Raw genomic sequence first — 20006 nt, forward strand, 5'->3', positions numbered from 1 at the left:
TATTTATTTATTTATTTATTTATTTATTTGAGACAGAGTCTTGCTCTGTCGCCCAGGCTGGAGTGCAGTGGCCGGATCTCAGCTCACTGCAAGCTCCGCCTCCCAGGTTCACGCCATTCTCCTGCCTCAGCCTCCCAAGTAGCTGGGACTACAGGCACCCGCCACCTCGCCCGGCTGGTTTTTTTTGTATTTTTTAGTAGAGACGGGGTTTCACCGTGTTAGCCAGGATGGTCTCGATCTCCTGACCTCGTGATCCGCCTGTCTCGGCCTCCCAAAGTGCTGGGATTACAGGCTTGAGCCACCGCGCCCGGCCAGAGACTGGGTAATTTATAAAGAAAAGAGGTTTAATTGACTCTCAGTTCCACAGGCTGTACAGGAGGCATTGACTGGGGAGGCCTCACAAAACCTACAATCATGGCAGAAGGGCGAAGGGGAGGCAATCGTGTCTTCACATTGCAGCAGGAGAGCGAGCGAGTGAAGGGGGAAGTACCACACACTTTTAAACCATCAGATCTCATGAGAACTCACTAACTATCATAGAAGAGCAAGGGGGAAATCTGCCTCTGTGATCCAATCACTTCTCACCAGGTCCCTCCCCCAACACTGGGGATTATATTCAACAGGAGATTAGGGTGGAGACACAGAGTCAAAGCATATTATTCTGCCCCAACTCCTCCCAAATGTCATGTCCTTCTCATAGTTCAAAACACAATCATGTCTTCCCAATGGTCCCCCAAAGTCTTAACTCATTCCAGCATTAACTCAAATGTCCAAGTCCTCTGCAGGGGTTGAGAGAATTCAAATAAAAAAACAAAACAAAACAAAAAAGTCTAAGTTCAAAGTCTCATCTGAGGCAAGTCAAGTCTCTTCCACCTATGAGCCTGTAAAATCAAAAACAAGTTAGTTACTTCCAAGATACAATGGGAGTACAGGCATTGGGTAAATGCTTCCATTCCAGATGAGAGAAATTGGCCAAAACAAAGAGGCTACAGGCCTCATGCACATCCAAAATCCAGCAAGCAGTTATTAAATCTTAAAGCTCCAAAATAATCTCCTTTGACTCCATGTCTCACATCCAGGGCATGCTGATGCAAGGGGTGGGCTCCCAAGGCCTTTGGCAGCTCCACCCCTGTGGCCCTGCAGGGTACAGCTCCCGTGGCTGCTTTCACGGGCTGATGTTGAGTGCCTGTGGCTTTTCTAGGCGCACAGTGCAAGCTGTTGGTGGGTCTACCATTCTGGAGTCTGGAGGATGGTGGTCTTCTTACAGCTCCACTAGGCAGTGACCTAGTGGGGACTCTGTGTAAGGGCTCCAATTCCACATTTCCCCTCCACACTACCCTAGTAGAGGATCTCCAGGAGGGCTGTGCCCCTGCAGAAGACTTCTGCCTGGACACCAGGCATTTCCATACATCCTCTGAAATCTAAGTGGAGGTTCCCAAACTGCAACTCTTGCCTTCTGCGCATCCACAGGCCCAACATGACATGGAAGCTGCCAAGGCTTGGGGCTTGCAACCCTCTGAAGCAATTGCCTGAGCTAAAGCCCTTCATGGCAGAAGGGCAAAAGGGAGGCAAGCCTGTTTTCATACGGTGGCAGGAGAGAAAGCTAGACAAGAGGGAAGTGCCACACACTTTCAAACTGTCAGATCTTGTGAGAACTTACTCACTATCATGAGACCAGCAAGGGGGAATTCTGCCCCCATGATCCAATCACCTCCCACCAGGTCCCTCCCTCAACATAGAGGATTACAATTCGACATGAGATTTGGGTAGGGACACAGAGTCAAACCATATCAATACCTTTGCTGTTCTCTCTGACAGGACTGCTCTTTCAGCAACTTTCTTTCTTTCTTTTTTTTTTGAGACAGGGTCTCCTCTGTCCCCCAGGTTGGAGTGCAGTGGCACCACCTAGGCTCACTGCAACCTCCACTTCCCAGGCTCAAGCAATCCTCCCACCTCAGGCCACTGAGTAGCTGGGACTACAGGTGTGTGCCCTCATGCCTGGCTAACTTTAAAATTTTTTGTAGAGCTGGGGTTTCACCATATTGCCCAGGCTGCTCTCAAACTCCTGAGCTCAAGCAATACACCTGCCTCAGCCTCTCAAAGTGTTGGGATTACAGGCGTGAGCCACTGTGCCAGTGGGCACTCTGTGTGGGGGCTCCAACCCCACATTTCCCCTCCACAGTTTGGCATCTTTAAAAGTTTCTCTGCAGATAAACCTTTCTGACAACCCTCCCTATTCTCTACTATCATGTCTCTTTGGTTTTCCAAATCACATTGATCACAAGAGGGACAATCGTTTCATTTGCTCATTTGCTCTTTGCTGGATTATTGTCCTCTCTTCTGTCTTATTTACCATTGTATCTTTGGCACATGGTACTGTGCTTACCATCTAGAAAGTACATGCACACACACACACACACACACACATATACATATATATTAGACAGGGTCTCTGTCACCCAGGCTGTAGTGCAATGGTGTGATCTCAGCTCACTGCAGCCTCAACTTCCCAGGCTCAAATGATCCTCCCACCTCAGCCTTCTGAGTAGCTTGGACTACAGGCACACACCACCACACCTGGCTAATATTTGTATTCTTTCTAGAGACGAGGTTTCGCCATGTTGCCCAGGCTGGTCTCAAACTCCTGACCTCAAGTGATCCGCCCACCTTGGCCTCCCAAAGTGCTGGAATTACAGGCGTGAGTCTCTGCGCCCGCCCTATAAGATATTTCATAAATGTTTGTTAAATGAATGTATACACCTTGCCTAAGCCAGAAGACAGAAGTTGGAGCACGGGGGTCCCTGACAAAGGCCACAAGAAATCTTCCAAGAATCTCAAGTGATTGTGCATAATGATTAGTAATGATGACGTGTATGTCTGGGAGAGGGGATGGGTGAATTAATTGAGAATCAACCCGGCACAAAAAAAGTTCCTCACCTAATCAGAGGCCACGTGAGAGGCCCATCTGTTGGCCCCCTAACAATTCCATCTTTCTAATATGTCTTCCTCCTTCATCTGAGTAAGTGAAAGGAAGAAGAATACCAAAAAACAGGAAGAGTGGGGTGTTAAAAGAAGCAGACTGTGCACACTGGTGCCACCTGCTAACTTCTGCTGTGGCTGGGGGCTACTGTGGGGCACTCATGGGGATGTCCATTGTGGTTCAGGGTCAGAATTCTTGCCTGCCTTGTGGGAGGCTCAGATTCCATTTCTGGTCTGTGCAACTTCCTTTCAGCCCACCAGCTGGCACACAGCAGAAACTCAATAGATATTTGTTGAATGATTGAATGAGCAAGGTCCTTTGATATTGGCTATCAAGGACACAGATTAAATGGTCCAACTGTGCCTTCTAGCAGTTATTTTCTCCTATACACTACCCATTTCTACAGCCTCTTCTAGCAGCTGCTGCCAGGAGACTGGTGGTGCTTGTTACCTCCTCTAGGTAACTGATAAGAAAAAGAAAAAGAGAGAAGAGACACAAAGATATTGCGTGGAGATGGGGATGGAGCGGGGAGAGCAGGACCTCCCCCAAATTCCAGAGAAACAGCTGCGCCAGGAGAATATTAACACTTCAGGTTGAAGGCATGTTTTGGACTCCACGGCCCCCACCCCAGTGTACTTCAGTCATCCGATCATTATAACTTCTTGTCTTGGGTTATTTTCATTTTCCACACCATTTTATCACATAGATACAGAAAACGTAAACACATGAGTTGCCTACATTTATGTGAGTGCTACGACAAAATGATCTTTTGGCAAAAATTGCTTTAAAAACCACCATGACACACAGAGCCAGACCGATGCTTTCTCTCCAGCCCCCAGTTGTATTCCATCATGGCTTAACCTCATCCCAGGTTTACTTGCTCAGTTTGGTGTTCATTTAGGATTCCAACCCGGCTGGGTCTTTTCATGTAGTCAGAAGCTTCGTAGGGCCTTTCTAGGTTCTGCTTCAGGCTACAGAACAGCTTAGACTAGTGGCAAAGCTCTTAACTCACAGGACTTTTTCCTCTGTCCACATTTTCAAAGAGGACACTTTCATCTCCCACCGCCATTCTAATTTGCCATCCAGATAGCTGACCTGGAAAGCTGACCCGGAAATCACACCCATTGGTGGATTCCAGCTCTCCCGCTAGGCCTCTGGACTTTTTCTTCAGCCTCTTCTCCGTTAGGTTAAAATAGAAGAGTAGGCGAGAACGAAAACCCCGGGGCGGGGATGCGGAAGTCAGGGGCCCTGCTTTCTACCTCAGGGATGTGTCCTCTGATCAGGACGTGGTTACCTGGGTGACAGGAGTCAGTCTTCAGGCCTTTGAAGAAGCCCCCTAGTTTGAATGCTAATTTACACTTCTTCAAAGCTCCCTCATTTTTTTCTTTTTCTTTTTCTTTTTCTTTTTTTTAACAAGGTGAGTCAGCTTGGATTTAAAGGAACTTTGTCCTTTGTTGGCCTTCGAATGGTTTTAAAGTGTGTTCTGATGGGAGCAAAACCCAATTCTGAAGTAGTTTTCTCTGAGGGTCCTCCAGGAAGCCTACTGCCTAAGCCCTAGGTCTTGGCAAGGGCAGGCTGTGGGGTAACTTGGGAGCTTCCCACATCACTGTGGGGTTGGTCCCTGCCTGCTAGGGAGGGATCGTCTCATTCCCAGGAATGTGCTCGGGGAGCTGCAAAGTGTCCTGAAGGGTTCCGACAGCCTAGGAATTTCTGTCGCGCCTCCACAAGGTATTATATCCCTAGACCTCAGTCTCTTCTCCTCTGTAAAACGAAGGGCTTTCATTTTTGCCATATTATTACTACCCCTTGTACTATTATTGAGTTTCCTGTTGTTTAATGGACTCATTTTTGTTTACTTGAATACACATACAAAGGAAACGATGTCTCCTCTATAAACGGAGAACTGGCAGCACTCTTCATAAATAGAATAGATCAGGGCCAACCAGGCACAGGACCTTGAGTCTATTGGCTTTTCGGGGACCAATGGAAATGTTTTAATTGTAATTTCTTTTCAAATTAGGAGGAAAAAAATAAATATAATAGCAATGCATAAATAATAAGGCCTGGTGCCGTGGCTCACACCTGTAATCCCAGCACTTTGGGAGGCCAAGAGCATAGATCACTTAAGCTCAGGAGTTTGAGTTCAGCCTGGCCAACATGGTGAAACCCTGTCTCTACTAAAAATACAAAAATTAGCCAGACATTGTGGTGGGCGCCTGTAATCCCAGCTAGTCAGGAGGCTGAGGCACGAGAATTGCTTGAACCTGGGAGGTGAAGGTTGCAGTGAGCCAAGATCACGCCGCTGCACTCCAGCCTGGGCAACAGAGTGAGACCTTGTCTCAAAAAATAATAATAATAATAATAAAATAAAATAAAAATAAGGCCAGGCATGGTGGCTCACGCCTGTAATCCTAGCACTTTGGGAGGCTGAGGCGGGTGGATCACTTGAAGTCAGGAGTTCAAAACCAGCCTGGCCAACACGGTGAAGCCCCGTCGCTACTAAAAATACAAAAAATTAGCCAGGTGTGGTAGTGGACACCTGTAATCCCAGCTACTCGGGAGGCTGAGGCAGGAGAATAGCTTGAACCCAGGAGGCAGAGGTTGCAGTGAGCTGAGATCGCACCACTGTACTCCAGCCTGGGTGACAGAGTGAAACTCTCTCTAAAATAATAATAATAATAATAATAATAATAATAATAATGATGAATCTAGCCAGGATTATATTCTTATTTATACCAGTGCAATCATAAGATATAATTTTAAATAATTTTTTTGGCTGGGCACAGTGGCTTATGCCTGTAATCCCAGCACTTTGGGAGGCCAAGGTGGGCCGATCACCTGAGGTCAGGAGTTTGAGACTGGCCTGGCCAACATGGTGAAACCTCGTCTCTACTAAAAATATAAAAATTAGCTGAGCATGGTGATGCGCACCTGTAACCTCAGCTACTCAGTGTAGGAGGCCGAGGCAGGAGAATTGCTTGAACCCAGGAGGCAGAGGTTGCAGCAAGCCGAGATCATGCCACTGCACTCCAGCCTGGGTGACAGAGTGAGACTCCACCTCAAAAAAAAAATTTTTAGGCAGGAGTCTCACTCTGTTGCCCAGGCTGGAGTGCAGTAGCATAAGTAGCATAATCACAGCTTACTGCACCCTCGACCTCCTGGGCTCAAGCAATCCTCTTGCCTCAGCCTCCTGAGTAGCTGGGACTACAGGTACATGCCACCACACATAGTTAATTTTTAATTTTTTTTTTTTTTTTTTTTTTTAGAGATGGGGTCTTACTATGGAGAAAGAGATTCACCAAGGCAAAAATGCTTAGGGCCCATGAAAGTCCAAATGTAGCCCTGGAATGAATGAAACTGTAAAATAAACGCAGCGAAAACAGAATGGTGTTACTAAATTCTAGCTGATTCTGCCTGCTGACATCTCTGTAGTAAAGCCTCCTCCTTCCGTGTTAAAAATGGAGTTAGCATGTGTTAGCTATTAAAGAATGAAGAGCGTTAAACTGACACTTAGTCCTTGAGAAATCAAAGAGGATCAAAAGAAACTGAAAAAGAAACAAATGTTCTCAATCTGTGATTTTTTTTTTTTTTTTTTTTTTGTTATTTAATACCACCTAAAATCGCTTGACAGCCCTTCGGCGGATCCATCCTGTGCTTGGGAGACACTGGATTTGATGATCATGACAATGACAGTTATGTCTATTATATGATTGTGGTCCAGGTTTGATGTGAGTGTTTACTATATGCCAGCCCCTGGGCTGGAAAATTTAATATGCAAATCTCATTTTTTCCTCACAGTGACATTGGAAACAAGGTATCATTATCTCCACTTAACGAATAAACTACAGTTTAAAGAGGTGAAGTAATTTGCCCAAAGTCACTTAGAAAATGTCAGACCTTTAGGGCTCGGTGCGATGGCTCACGCTTGTAATCCCAGCACTTTGGGAGACCAAGGCAGGTGGATCACCTGAGGTTAGGAGTTCGAGACCAGCCTGGACAACGTGGTGAAACCCCGTCTCTGCTAAAAATACAAAAATTAGCCGGGCGTGGTGGTGGGTGCCTGTAATCCCAGTTACTTGGGAGGCTGAGGCAGTAGAATCCCTTGAATCTGGGAGGCAGAGGTTGCAGTGAGCCGAGATTGCCCACTGCACTCCAGCCTGGGCAACAAGAGGGAAACTCTGTCTCCCACCAAAAAAGAAAGAAAATGTCAGAGCCTTAAATCCAACTTTGGCTGACCTTAAATCCCATATTTTTACTCACTAGGTTATGGTTCCTATTTTTAGTTCCCTCTATTTAACTAGTTTTATTTTAAATTAATTCTTTGAAAAAAATAATATAAAAATTGTACTTGTTTATAGTTTTGAATGGATACTTATTCTATTGAAAATTTCTATTCAAATTTTTGACGGGCGCGGTGGCTTACACCTGTAATCCCAGCATTTTGGGAGGCCGAGGCAGGTGGACCACTTGAGGTCAGGAGTTTGAGACCAACCTGGCCAACGTGGTGAAACCCTGTCTCTACTAAAAATACAAAAATTAGCTAGGTGTAGTGGCATGAGCCTGTAGTCCCAGCTACTCGGGAGGCTGAGGTAGGAGAATTACTTGAATTGCTTGAATCTGGGAGGCGGAGGTTGCAGTGAGCTGAGATGGCGCCACTGCCTTCCAGCCTGGGCAACAGAGCGAGACTCCTTCTCAAAAAGAAAAGAAAAGAAAAGAAAATTTCTTTTTTTTTTTTTTTTTTTTTTAGACGGAGTCTCGCTCTGTAGCCCAGGCTGGAGTGCAGTGGCCGGATCTCAGCTCACTGCAAGCTCCGCCTCCCGGGTTCACGCCATTCTCCGGCCTCAGCCTCCCGAGTAGCTGGGACTACAGGCGCCCGCCATCTCGCCCGGCTATTTTTTGTATTTCTTAGTAGAGACGGGGTTTCACTGTGTTCGGCAGGATGGTCTCGATCTCCTGACCTCGTGATCCGCCCATCTCGGCCTCCCAAAGTGCTGGGATTACAGGCTTGAGCCACCGCGCCCGGCCAAGAAAAGAAAATTTCTATTTAAATTTTGTAGTACGAAAAATTTAATGTGCAAAACAGTGGAAAGTAAGTCTCCTTTCTACTCCATCCCTAGACCCCTGGTTTCCTTCTTCAAACTGATAAATCACTCTTATCCATTTCTTAAGCATCCTTGCAAGTTAGACTATAATTGTTCAAAGATAAGTTTCAGAAAAAGGTAAAATAATGACTCTCATATAGATACAATACGAACACTTGTTAAAGATTTCATTCTACTCTTTTATCAATGAGAGAACCAGACAAATGTTAGAATCAAAGAGATGTTAGAATCAAAAGAGATTCTGAAAACAGACACATTTATAGATCAAGAGCATTGAGATGAATACATAAATAAAGGCAAATTGGTTCTTCCATGGGGTGAGGGGAAGTAAGTCAATGAAGCCTCCGTAATAACTTAAAGACAGTGAAAGGCAGACATGAAAGGATACGCTGTATGTAGACAAAATTGTTTTCCTCCCAAATCGATAACCACTCTATCAGGTGTTTAGGTACCTTTCCAGGTTAGTCTCTAACATGCCAACATAAATGTATATATTGTAGGAGTTTTTTATTTTGTTGTTGTGGTTTGTTTTTTTGAGATGGACTCGCGCTCTGTCGCCAGGCTGGAGTGCAGTGGGGCAATCTTGCCTCACAGCAACCTCTACCTCCTGGGTCCCAGTTCAAACAATTCTCCTACCTCAGCGTCCTGAGTAGCTGGGATTACAGGCGCACACCACCACACCCAGCTAATTTTTGTATTTTTAGTAGAGATGGGTTTTCACCATGTTGGCCAGGCTGGTCTTGAACTCCTGAACTCATGATCTGCCCGCCTTGGCCTCCCAAAGTACTGAGATTACACGCGTGAGCCACCGTGCCTGGCCTTGCTTAGTTTTTTGAAACAAGGTCCTGCTTTGTCACCCAGGCTGGAGTACAGTGACACGATTACAGCAGACTGCAGCCTCGACCTGCCAGGATCAAGTGATCCTCTTACCTCAGCCTCTCAAATAGCTGGGATTATAGGCACGTGCCACTATACCTGGCTAATTTTTAAATTTTTTTTAGAGACAGAGTCTCACTATGTAGCCTAGGCTGGTCTGGAACTCCTGGCCTCAAGCAATCCTCCTGCCTTGACCTCTCAAAGTGCTGGGATTATAGGTACGAGCCATTGTGCCCAGCCTATGCTGCTGTCTTTGAACACACAGGTATGGTGCCATGCCATCTACAGTGTCTGAAAAGCCTCCCTGCCCCCATTTATTAATATATTTCTTGACTTTTTAAAGAAAGTCTCTAAGATTCTCTCCAACTCTAATTGAGCCTCCTCCAACCCAGACAGAGCTGTGAAAAAAGATGTTTATAGCCAGGCACGGTGGCCCACATTTGTAGTCCCAGTTACCCTGGAGGCTAAGGCAGGAAGATTGCTTGAGGTCAAGAGTTCAAGGCTGTAGGGTGCTCTGGTTATGCTTGTGTGCCTGTGAATAGCTGCTGCACGCCAACCTGGGCAACACAGTGAGACCCCACCTCAAAAAAAAAAAGTTTGTCTCATTCAGGGGTGGTGGATGACAATAATTCTCCCCCATGAAGTACCTGAGAGAGACCTGAGCAGCAGCCAGCCACTGCCACACCTTCTAGGACAGGTGCACAACTGTGCCTGCAAAGGCCACAGATGTCGTGGAGCATAAGAAACCCCGACCCTAAGGAAAGGAAAGAATCAGAGGTAGGAGGTTAACAAGTGAAAAGAGACTCCAGAACACCTGTTACCTTACAAGGCCAAGTGGCTAAAAAAAAACAAAAAAACAAACAGATGATGCTGGCTAGGCCAGGAAAAATAGGAGGTGATGAAGACTGTGGCATACAGGGGTACACATTCCTGGTGTAGAGTGGCAGCCCTGCTGAGCTCCAGCCAAGGACTACCCTGAGGGAATGTTGGCCCTGTATTGCCAAGAGCCTCATGGTTTTCTTTTCTTTTTTTTTTTTTTGATACAGAATTTTGATCTGTCCTCCAGGCTGGTATGCAGTGGCACAATCATGGCTCACTGCAGCGTCCAACTCCTGGGCTCAAGCAATCCTCCTACCTCAGCCTCCCAAGTAGCTAGAAATATAGGCATGTGCCTCCATGCCTGGCTAATTTTTTTTTTTAGTTTTATAGAGACAGGTCTCCCTATATTACCCAGGCTGATCTCGAACTCCTAGCCTCAAGTCATCTTCCCGCCTTGGCCTCCCAAAGCACTGGGAATATTTTTTGAGATTGGCATGAACCACCACGCCTGGACTTAATTTTTCAAGAGAAACCAGAAATAAATATTTTACTTTCTTTTAAAAAACGTTTTTCTTTTTAGGATAGCAAAGAAATAGACATTTTAATGCAAAATTTTTTTGGGTTAAAAAGAGAGAATCTTTATATTTAATTGAAATGGGTTTTTGTTTTTTGTTTTTTTTTGAGACAGAGTCTCACTGTCTCGATCAACACGATTTCTGCTCACTGCAACCTCCACCTCCTAGGCTTAAACGACTCTCCTGCCTCAGCCTCCCGAGTAGTTGGAATTATAGTCATGCACCACTATGGCCCGGCTAACTTTTGTATTTTTAGTAGAGACAGGGTTTCACCATGTTGGTCAGGCTGGTCTCGAACGTCTGACCTTAAATAATCCATCCACCTTTGCCTCTCAAAGTGCTGGGATTACAGGTGTGAGCCACCGTGCCTGACTGAAACGTTATCCATTTTTAAAGAGGTAGTTCATTCACCTTATTCACAAAATTAAAGGAAATAGGGTATAAAGTAAAAAATCCCCTCTATCTCCTCCAACTTGATCACCGTGTTACCCTCTCCAGAGATCATCACTGTCACCAGTATCTTGTATTCTTCCAGAAATGTTCTAAACATATGAGGCAAATGTTATTTTTCCTTTATTCACACAGATTATAACATACTTTTCACAGGATACTATATTTTGTCTTTTCCCCTTAAAATTTATCTTAAGAGCCTTCTCTATCAATATATAAACAACTTCCTTATTCTTGCTTACAGCTGCCTGATATTTATTTTTTTTTATTTTATTTTAAAAAATAGAAAAAAGTAAAAATAAAATAAATAGACATGGGATCTCACTATGTTGCTCAAGCTGGCCTTGAATTCCTGGACTCAAGGGAGCCTCCTGCATTGGACTGCCAAAGTGCTGGGATTACAGGCTTGAGCCACCACTGGCATGCCTGATATTTCTTTGTATGAATGTACCATAATTATTTAGCCAGATCCCTTTTGATAGACATAGAGATTGCTTCCAAAGTTTTGCTATGATAAACAAGCCTATATTTATAGTATTTCACACAATGATAATATATCCATTGGATAAAATGCTTAGAGGCAAAACTGATAGGTCAAAGGAATTCATATTTATGATTTTGATAGATACTGACAATTTACTCATCATAGAGATTGTATACATTTACATTTCTTTTCTTTTCTTTTTTTTTTGAGACAGAGTCTGGCTCTGTCACCCAGGCTGGAGTGCAATAGCGCAATCTCATTTACATTTCTATCAGGAATATATGAGAGTGACTGTTTTCCCACACTCTCCCAAAGATACGCATTATCAAACTTAAAGAAAAATTCTTTTTTTTTTCTTTCCATGCCTAATGCAGCATGGCTTGTGGTCCCAAGAAGCATCTGAACCAGACAGCAACTCCAAAAGATTGGATGCTGCATAAATTGACCGGTGTGTTTGCTCCTTGTCTATTCACCGGTCCCCACAAGTTGAGAGAGTGTCTCCCCTTCATCATTTTCCTAAGGAACAGACTTAACTATGCCCTGACAGGAGATGAAGTAAAGATTTGCATGTAGCGGTTCATTAAGATCGATGGCAAGGTCTGAACTGATATAACCTACTCTGCTGGATTCATGGATGTCATCAGCATTGACAAGACGGGAGAGAATTACTCTCTGATCAATGACACCAAGGGTTGCTTTGCTGTATATCATATTACACCTGAGGAGGCCAAATACAAGTGGCGCAAAGTGAGAAAAATCTTTGTGGACACCAAAGTAATCCCTCATCTGGACACTCAGGATGCTCGCACCATCTGCTACCCTGGTCCCCTCATCAAGGTGAATGATACCATTCAGATTGATTTGGAGACTGGCAAGATTACTGATTTCATCAAGTTCGACACTGGTAACCTGCATATGGTGACTGGAGGTGCTAACCTGGGAAGAATTGGTGTGATCACCAACAGAGAGAGGCACTCTGGATCTTTTGACATGGTTCATGTGAAAGATGCCAGTGGCAACAGCTTTGTCACTCGACTTTCCAACATTTTTGTTATTGGCAAGGGCAACAAACCATGAATTTCTCTTCCCCGAGGAAAGGGTATCCGCCTCACCATTGCAGGAGAGAGAGACAAGAGACTGGCGGCCAAACAGAGCAGTGGGTGAAATGGTCCCTGGGTGACATGTTAGATCTTTGTATGTAATTAAAAATAATGTGGCATGATTGATTAATTTTTTTTGTCAATCTGATGAAAAATGGTACTTTGGTGTGTTTTTTATGTGTATATCTCCTATTATGAGCATAGATGATGATCTTTTCACACTTTAGGAACAATTCATATGTTCTTTTCATTGAATTATCTTTTACATGCTTTGTTTTCTATTTTTTTTTTTTTTTGAGATGGGGTCTTGCTCTGTTGTCCAGGCTGGAGTGCAGTGGCTTGATCTCAGCTCAGTGCAACCTCTGCCCCCTGGGTTCAAGCAATTCTCTGCCTCAGCCTCCCAAGTAGCTGGGACTACAAACATGTGCTACCACACCTGGCTAATTTTTGTATTTTAGTAGAGATAGAGTTTTGCCATGTTGACCAGGCTGGTCTTGAACTCCTGACCTCAGGTGATCTGCCCACCTCGGCCTCCCAAAGTGCTGGGATTACAGGCGTGAGCCAACACACCCGGCCCTTCTTTTTTTTTTTTTTTTTTTTTTTTGAGACAGAGTCTCACTCTGTCTCCAGGCTGGAGTGCAGTGGTGTGATTTCAGCTCACTGCAACCTCTGCCTTCCAGGTTCAAGAAATTCCCCTGCCTCAGTTTCCTGAGTAGATGGGACTACAGGCATGCACCACCACACCCAGCTAATTTTTGTATTTTTAGTAGAGATGGGGTTTTGCCATGTTGGCCAGGCTGGTCTCAAACTCCTGACCTCAGATGATCCACCCACCTTGGCCTCCCAAGAGCTGTTGATATTTTTATTCATTTGTAGGTGCTCTTTATATATTAAGGAGATTAATCCTCTGCTGCTTGTAATAAGTTTCCTAGATTGGTACTTTGGTTGCTTTTTTTTTTTTGAGATATGGTTTCACTTTGTCACTGAGGCTAAAGTTAGGTGGCATGATCATGGCTCACTGCAGTCTCAACCTCCCAGGCTCAAGTGATCCTCCCATGTCAGCCTCCAGAATAGCGAGGACTACAGGCATGCACCACTGCTCATGGCTAATTTTTTTTTTGAGATGGAGTCTCACTCTGTTGTCCAGACTGGAATGTAGAGGCATGATCTCGGCTCACTGCAACCTCTGCCTCCTGGGTTCAAGCAAGTCTCGTGCCTCAGCCTCTTGAGTAGCTGGGATTACAGGCATGTTACAGGCATATGCCAGCACGCTTGGCTAATTTTTGTATTTTTAGTAGTGACGGGGTTTCACCGTGTGGCCCAGGTTGGTCTTGAACTCCTGACCTCAAGAGATCCACCCACCTCGGCCTCCCAAAGTGCTGGGATTACAAGCATGAGCCACTGCACCCGGCCAAATTTTTAAAAGAAATTTTTGTAGAGCTAGGATTACAAGCATGAGCCACCATACCTGACCAGTTCTCTCATTTCTAAAAATGTTGCATTGATGGGGTTCAGGATATGCTACTCTAATATGACCAGAATATGTCATCCCAAAATACGCCTCTATCACTGGAAACTCTCATGAAGGGAAAAAGCAGGGACTCAAATCTGCATAACAAATCTTACCCTTGTTTATGGTGTTTTTCCTGGCCACCTCACTCTTCTTCTTTGCTTCAGCAGGCAAGGGTATTTAGGGCACCTCTTGGAGATTTACTCATTTCCCTCAGTATCTCCCACGTATCTATAAAGTGTATATGTTAATAAACTTGTTTTTCTCTTAATCTGTCTTTTGTTACAGGGGTCTGCCCCAACTAAGAACGATGAAGGGTAGTGAAAAAGGTATTTTTGTTCCCCTATGACCTCATATTTTAAAACATGTATAAGCCACAAAAAGCCTGCAAAATCAAACTTGTTTCTGAGCCAACAGTTTGCCACCTGTACTTGCTAGTCATAGGAAAATGGATTGGAAAACCAAGGTAGGGAGGCTATAAATTGCATGGGCCGGAGTCATGCAGCTGTGACCATGGCGCTCACCATATCCTGGTTCAGGACAAGGGGATGCTTCCTGAATACCAACTGTCCCTGATGGCAGTCCAGCAGTGAGGTGGAACCCCGCTGCTCCCACCAAATGGCCCAGTTTGGAAAAATTCATGGATGAGACTGAGGCTGAGCCTGTTGAGAAGAACCTGTGGAGCAGTAAGTAGACCAGGACTGTTTCCCTGAGTTCTAATCCGTGGCCTGGGGCAAGGCATTTCCCCTATCTGGGCACCTGTTTTCTTATCCCACCCGGTGGGATGTGGTGGGGAGTGGTTATATAACACTGCAGTTGACCCTTGAACACGAGCTCGAACTGCACAGGTCCAATTACAGGTAGATTTCCTTCTGCCTCTGCCACTCCTGAGACTGCAAGACCAACCCCTCTTCTTCCTCCTCCTCCTGAGCCTTCTCAGCATGAACACAACAAAAAAAAACATGATGATGATCCACTTCCACTTAATGAATAGTAAATATATTTCCTCTTCCCTACGATTTCCTTAATAACATTTTCTTTTCTCCAGCTTACTTTAAGAACACAGTATATAATCTCTGTAACATACAAAACATATGTCAATCAACTTTATGTTCTCAGTAAGGCTTCTGTTCAACAGTAGGCTATTAGTAGTTAAGTTCTGGGGGTGTGAAAAGTTATCTGTGGATTTTCAACTGAGCACGGGGGTCAATGCCCCTAACCCCCGCATTGTTCAAGTGTCAAGTGTAGATGATCTCAAAGTTCCCTTCCAGTTCTGAGATTAAGGGGGGCTAATTTTAATGACCTGGGACAGCCACATTTTAGAACACTTCTATCACTGGATATTTTCTGCTTAAGGAAAACAACTTATACATGCACATCACTTTCCTGGAATCAAAGTCTTCCAGGTGAAACCACATGAAGTAGACAGGGCAGAGATTCTCACTTCTTTTTTTTTTTTTTTTTTTTTTGAGACAGAGTTTCACTCTTGTTGCCCAAGTATGAGTGAAATGGCACAATATTGGCTCGCTGCAACCTCCACCTCCTGGGTTCAAGCGATTCTCCTGCCTCAGCCTCCCAAGTAGCTAGGACTACAGGTACATGCTCCCATACCAGGCTAATTTTTTTGTATTTTTAGTAGAAACAGGGTTTCACCATGTTGGCCAGGCTGGTCTCAAACTCTTGCCCTCAGATGATCTGCCTGCCTTGGCCTCCCAAAGTGCTGGGATTACAGGTGTGAGCCAACATGCCCGGCCTTCTCATCCTCATTTTTAACATTAAAAACTTAAGGCCCAGACAGATGTGGCAGTTAATAAGCAAGAAGTCAGTAGTTCTGGGTTTAAGTTCCATCTTAGAGAGTGAACAGCTGTGTGACCTTGGGCCAGTAGTCACCTAGCCTCCGTTTCTTTACCTATAAAATGGAGACAAGGCTGGGTACAGTGGCTCATGCCTGTAATCCCAGCACTTCGGGAGGCCAAGGCAGGAGGATCAATCGAGTCCAAGGGTTTGAGACCAGCCTGAGCAACACGGTGAAACTCTGTCTCTACAAAAATACAAAAATTAGCCAGGCATAGTGGTACATGCCTGTAGTCCCAGCTACTTGGGGGACTGAGCTGGAAGGATCGCTTAAGCCTGCAAGGTTGAGGCTGTGGAGAGTAATGATCATGTCACTGCACTCCAGCCTCGGTGACAGAGTGAGATTCTGTTTCAAAAAAAAAAAAAAAAAAAAAAAAAATCTGGTAACAATAAAATAACCTATTTTAGGAAGTTAGAGAGAAAATTAAGCAAGCATTTATTGAATGGATCAATTATGATACTGCATGTCAAGCACTTAGCACAAACCTATGTTATGGAATAAATGTTTGTGTCCCTCAAAATTCACATGTTGAAGTTGTAACCTCCAGTGTGGTTGTATTTGGACATGGGGCCTCTGAAGAGTAATTATGATTAAATGAAGTAATCAGGGTGGGGCCCTGATCGGACCGAATTCGTGTCCATGTGAGAAGAGACACTGGAGAGCTCACTTTCTCTAATACCCACATTGCCTGCACAAGCACCTGAGGAAAGGCCATGTGAGGACATAGCAAGAAGGCAGCCGTCCGCAAGCTGGGAAGAAAGCCCTCATCAGAAATCAACTCAGTTGGAATCTTAATCTTGGACTTCCAGCCTCCAGAACGGTGAGAAAATAAAACCTGTTGTTAAAGCCATTTGGCCTGTGGTATTTTGTGATAGCAGCCCAAGCTGCTAATACATCCTTGCACATACAATATACATTAGTTATTGTTGTTATCTGTTGTTACTGTTACTTCTCATGTCCAAAGTCCCACAACAAGGAAGTCAGTGAGTGGCTGAGCCCAGCTGAGGAAGCAGGTCCTTCACTCATCAGGCCATCTTCCTGCTCTTGTGGCAGGAATCCCCCCAGTCTCCTCCTGGGACTCCCTGTCTCCATGATTGCCTCTATCCATCCCTCCACCTCAACCACAAGGGCAGGGCTTATGGTACAGGAGGGGTGTGTGTGTGTGTGTGTGTGTGTGTGTGTGAGACTAACCCAGAGGAAGGGGGGCTGTGGGGTAAGCAGGAGAGGGTTCCTTTCCTGATCAAAAGAAGCAGGAAATTCTCTTCTGTTTCTGGTTCCTGGGAACAACTTCTTCTTCTTCCTCTTTTTCTTTTCTTTTTTTTTTTTTTTGAGACAGAGTTTCACTCTTGTTGCCCAGGCTGGAGTGTAATGACTCGATCTCGGCTCACTGCAACCTCCACCTCCCAGGTTCAAGCGATTCTTCTGCCTCAGTCTCCCGAGTAGCTGGGATCACAGGCATGTGCCACTACACCTGGTTAATTTTGTATTTTTAGTAGAGACAGGGGTTTCTCCATGTTGGTCAGGCTGGTCTTGAACTCCCGACCTCAGGTGATCCACCTGCCTTGGCCTCCCAAAGAGCTGGGATTATAGGCATGAACCATTGCGCCCAGCCCGGGAACTTCTTTAAGCTCTAGGAAGATAGGGATTGCTGGGGTAGTTCTGAGATTAACCGTCCCTAGTCCAAATAGGAACAAGCCCAAGGAATGGGCATGGAAGGAAATCAACTGATCCTTCCGGATCCAAATTCTTCCCTTGAAGATGCACTGCAGGTTTTTGGAGACATTTGAAAAACCTGAACCTCTTGCCCAGAACTCTAGAGGCATTATAAACAGATAACATACTTTCGCACCTTCAAGGTGTCTCCTAACATATACCATCTCATTTTATCCTCATAAGAGACTGGCAAGCCTTACAGTTGGCAGAGCTCAGTCTTGGAAGAGACATACCTTATATGTGCATGTCACTTAAGAGGCCTTTCTCCCACCTTTTGTCATCACACAGATGGGTGTCTTTTCCTCTCAATGGTGAAGACGAGCCAGCCTAACCCATGCCTGAGTCCCATAGAGTACCCCATACAGGGCCTTGTGTAAGTAGGTGCTCAATAAATTTTGTAGCTGGATGGATAAATGCCAGTGACTAGATCAGAGAGAAGTAAAACAGGTATTGGAGTTTTGGCCTATTGGAGAGGATAGTGTTGCCATTGTTCTAAGGAAGCAAGTTCAGGTATCTGTTCCTATAGCCTGGAACATCCACTCCTGCGCAGGCACCTGACATAATTTTAATCTTTATTATGTTATCATTATTATAACTGTCACTTATTGTCCACCGTTCAAAGTTAAAGTTCTTTGCAAATATCAAATCATTGTTCCTCACATCCACTATTAGGAGTTCCATTTAACAGATGAGGAAATGGAGGTACAGACTAGTTAAGTAATTTGCCCAAGGTTATTTAGCCAAAAATAGTGGAGCTGGGATTCAAACCTGATTGTTTATATCCTGGCCTTACAATTTTCTCTTTTTATCTTTTTGAGACGGAGTTTCGCTCTTGTTGCCCAGGCTGGAGTGCAATGGCGCGGTCTCGGCTCACGCCTCCCGGGTTCAAGTGATTCTCCTGCCTCAGCCTCCAGTAGCTGGGATTACAGGCGCACGCCACTACGCCCGGGTAATTTTTGTATTTTTATTAGAGACGAGGTATCGCCATGTTAGCCAGGCTGGTCTCCAGCTCCTGACCTCAGGTAATCCGCCCGCCTCGGCCTCCCAAAGTGCCGGGATTATAGGCGCGAACCACCACGCCCGACCTTGGACTTAACAATTTTCAAAGTTCCTCCACTTCCCTCAGCTGAGCCTCACAATGGTCCTGGGAAGCAGACAGGAGTTTCCACGGACCACCCAAGGCCATACTGCACGTGGGAGCAGATGTGGAGCTAGAACCCAGGTCTCCCTGGGGCTTGTTCAGACACACAAAGGTCTGCATTGTGAAAGGACATGAAAGTCACACCTGCGGGGACTTAGGACCCAGCTAAATCCATGGCTGTGAATTCATCTCGGGATGCACAGTTCCTGTAAGAAAAGAAAAGAAAAAAAGAAAAGAAAAGAAAAGGAGAGCTAGGACGCGTGGACAGACGCTTTTGCTCCAGTTTCCATAGACACTGCCCCATTTGCTCATGCTGTTCCCTCCTGTTAGAACATCTTCATCCCACGCTCTTATTCTTGCTGACTCATCATGTTTCACAATACACTTGAATTTTTCTCTCTTCCAGGAAACCTCTGCCCTTCTCTGAAGAGGGAAAAAGTGACCCTCCTCATACTCCCAGAGTACCAGGTGATTCTCTACAGCATTATCATTAAAAATCAGGGGCTGCCTTCTCTCCCTCTGTCCCAGTAGTCTGGGAGCTCCTCAGGGGTGAGGACTCCCCTTTCTCATCCTGGTGTTTCCTATTGGCAATGCCTGCCACTCAGTAGTAGGTGCTTGTTGACTGAGACTATTGATCACAGGCAGGTTTGAATGTCTTTGTTCCCTCATCTCTACCCCTGTTAAGGGATTACGGAGCGTCCTATTCATTTCGGGCATATAGAAGATGCTGTTAAAGTTTATTGAATTGAATGTAACAATCATTCTGCAAAATCTGAGCAGAGAAGTCATTAGGTTTCAAAATACTTAGATAAAAACATTAAGGTGGCTCACGCCTGTAATTCCAACACTTCGGGAGGCCGAGGCAGGCGGATTACTTGAAACCAGAAGCTCGAGACCCTGACTACTAAAAATACAAAAATGAGCCGGTCGTGGTGGCGCGCGCCTGTAAATCTCAGCTACTCAGGAGGCTGAAGCACGAGAACAGCTTGAACCGGGAGGCAGAGGTTGCAGTGAGCCGATATCGCCACTGAACTCCAGCCAGGGTGACAGCGAAACTCTGTCAGAAAAACAGGAAACAAAAAACCTGTGAGGTACTGAGACCACAAACTAGTGCTCAAAATATACCCATTTCCTTTCTTGTCTGGACTAAAGCGGGGTAGGGAAGGGTGAGAAGGAGGGGATCGGCCCTCCCAACAAGTCTCATCCTCCCCAGATGCTGCTCGGTGCTCAGGGGCTGCAAGTACTCTGTCTTTGCACAGAGGAGTGGGGACTCCAGCTGTGCATGGGGGCGCACACTAGGCCCATAGCTTGATAATGGACCAGATGTAAAGTAAGGGAGGCGAAGCAGACGCTGTCTTGGAAAGGAGGCTCCTGAGTCCGTCTTGGGGCTTCCCCCAGCCA

At 45.3% G+C, this 20006-nt stretch overlaps 1 pseudogene; it reads left to right on the forward strand.

Annotated features, from left to right (window-relative positions):
- Positions 1-11661: 11661 nt before the first annotated feature.
- LOC112606753 lies at positions 11662-12450 on the forward strand (annotated as a pseudogene).
- The last annotated feature ends 7556 nt before the right edge of the window (positions 12451-20006 follow it).

This window comes from Theropithecus gelada, chromosome 14 (assembly GCF_003255815.1).
Source record: "Theropithecus gelada isolate Dixy chromosome 14, Tgel_1.0, whole genome shotgun sequence".
NCBI classification, from domain to species: Eukaryota; Metazoa; Chordata; class Mammalia; order Primates; family Cercopithecidae; genus Theropithecus; species Theropithecus gelada.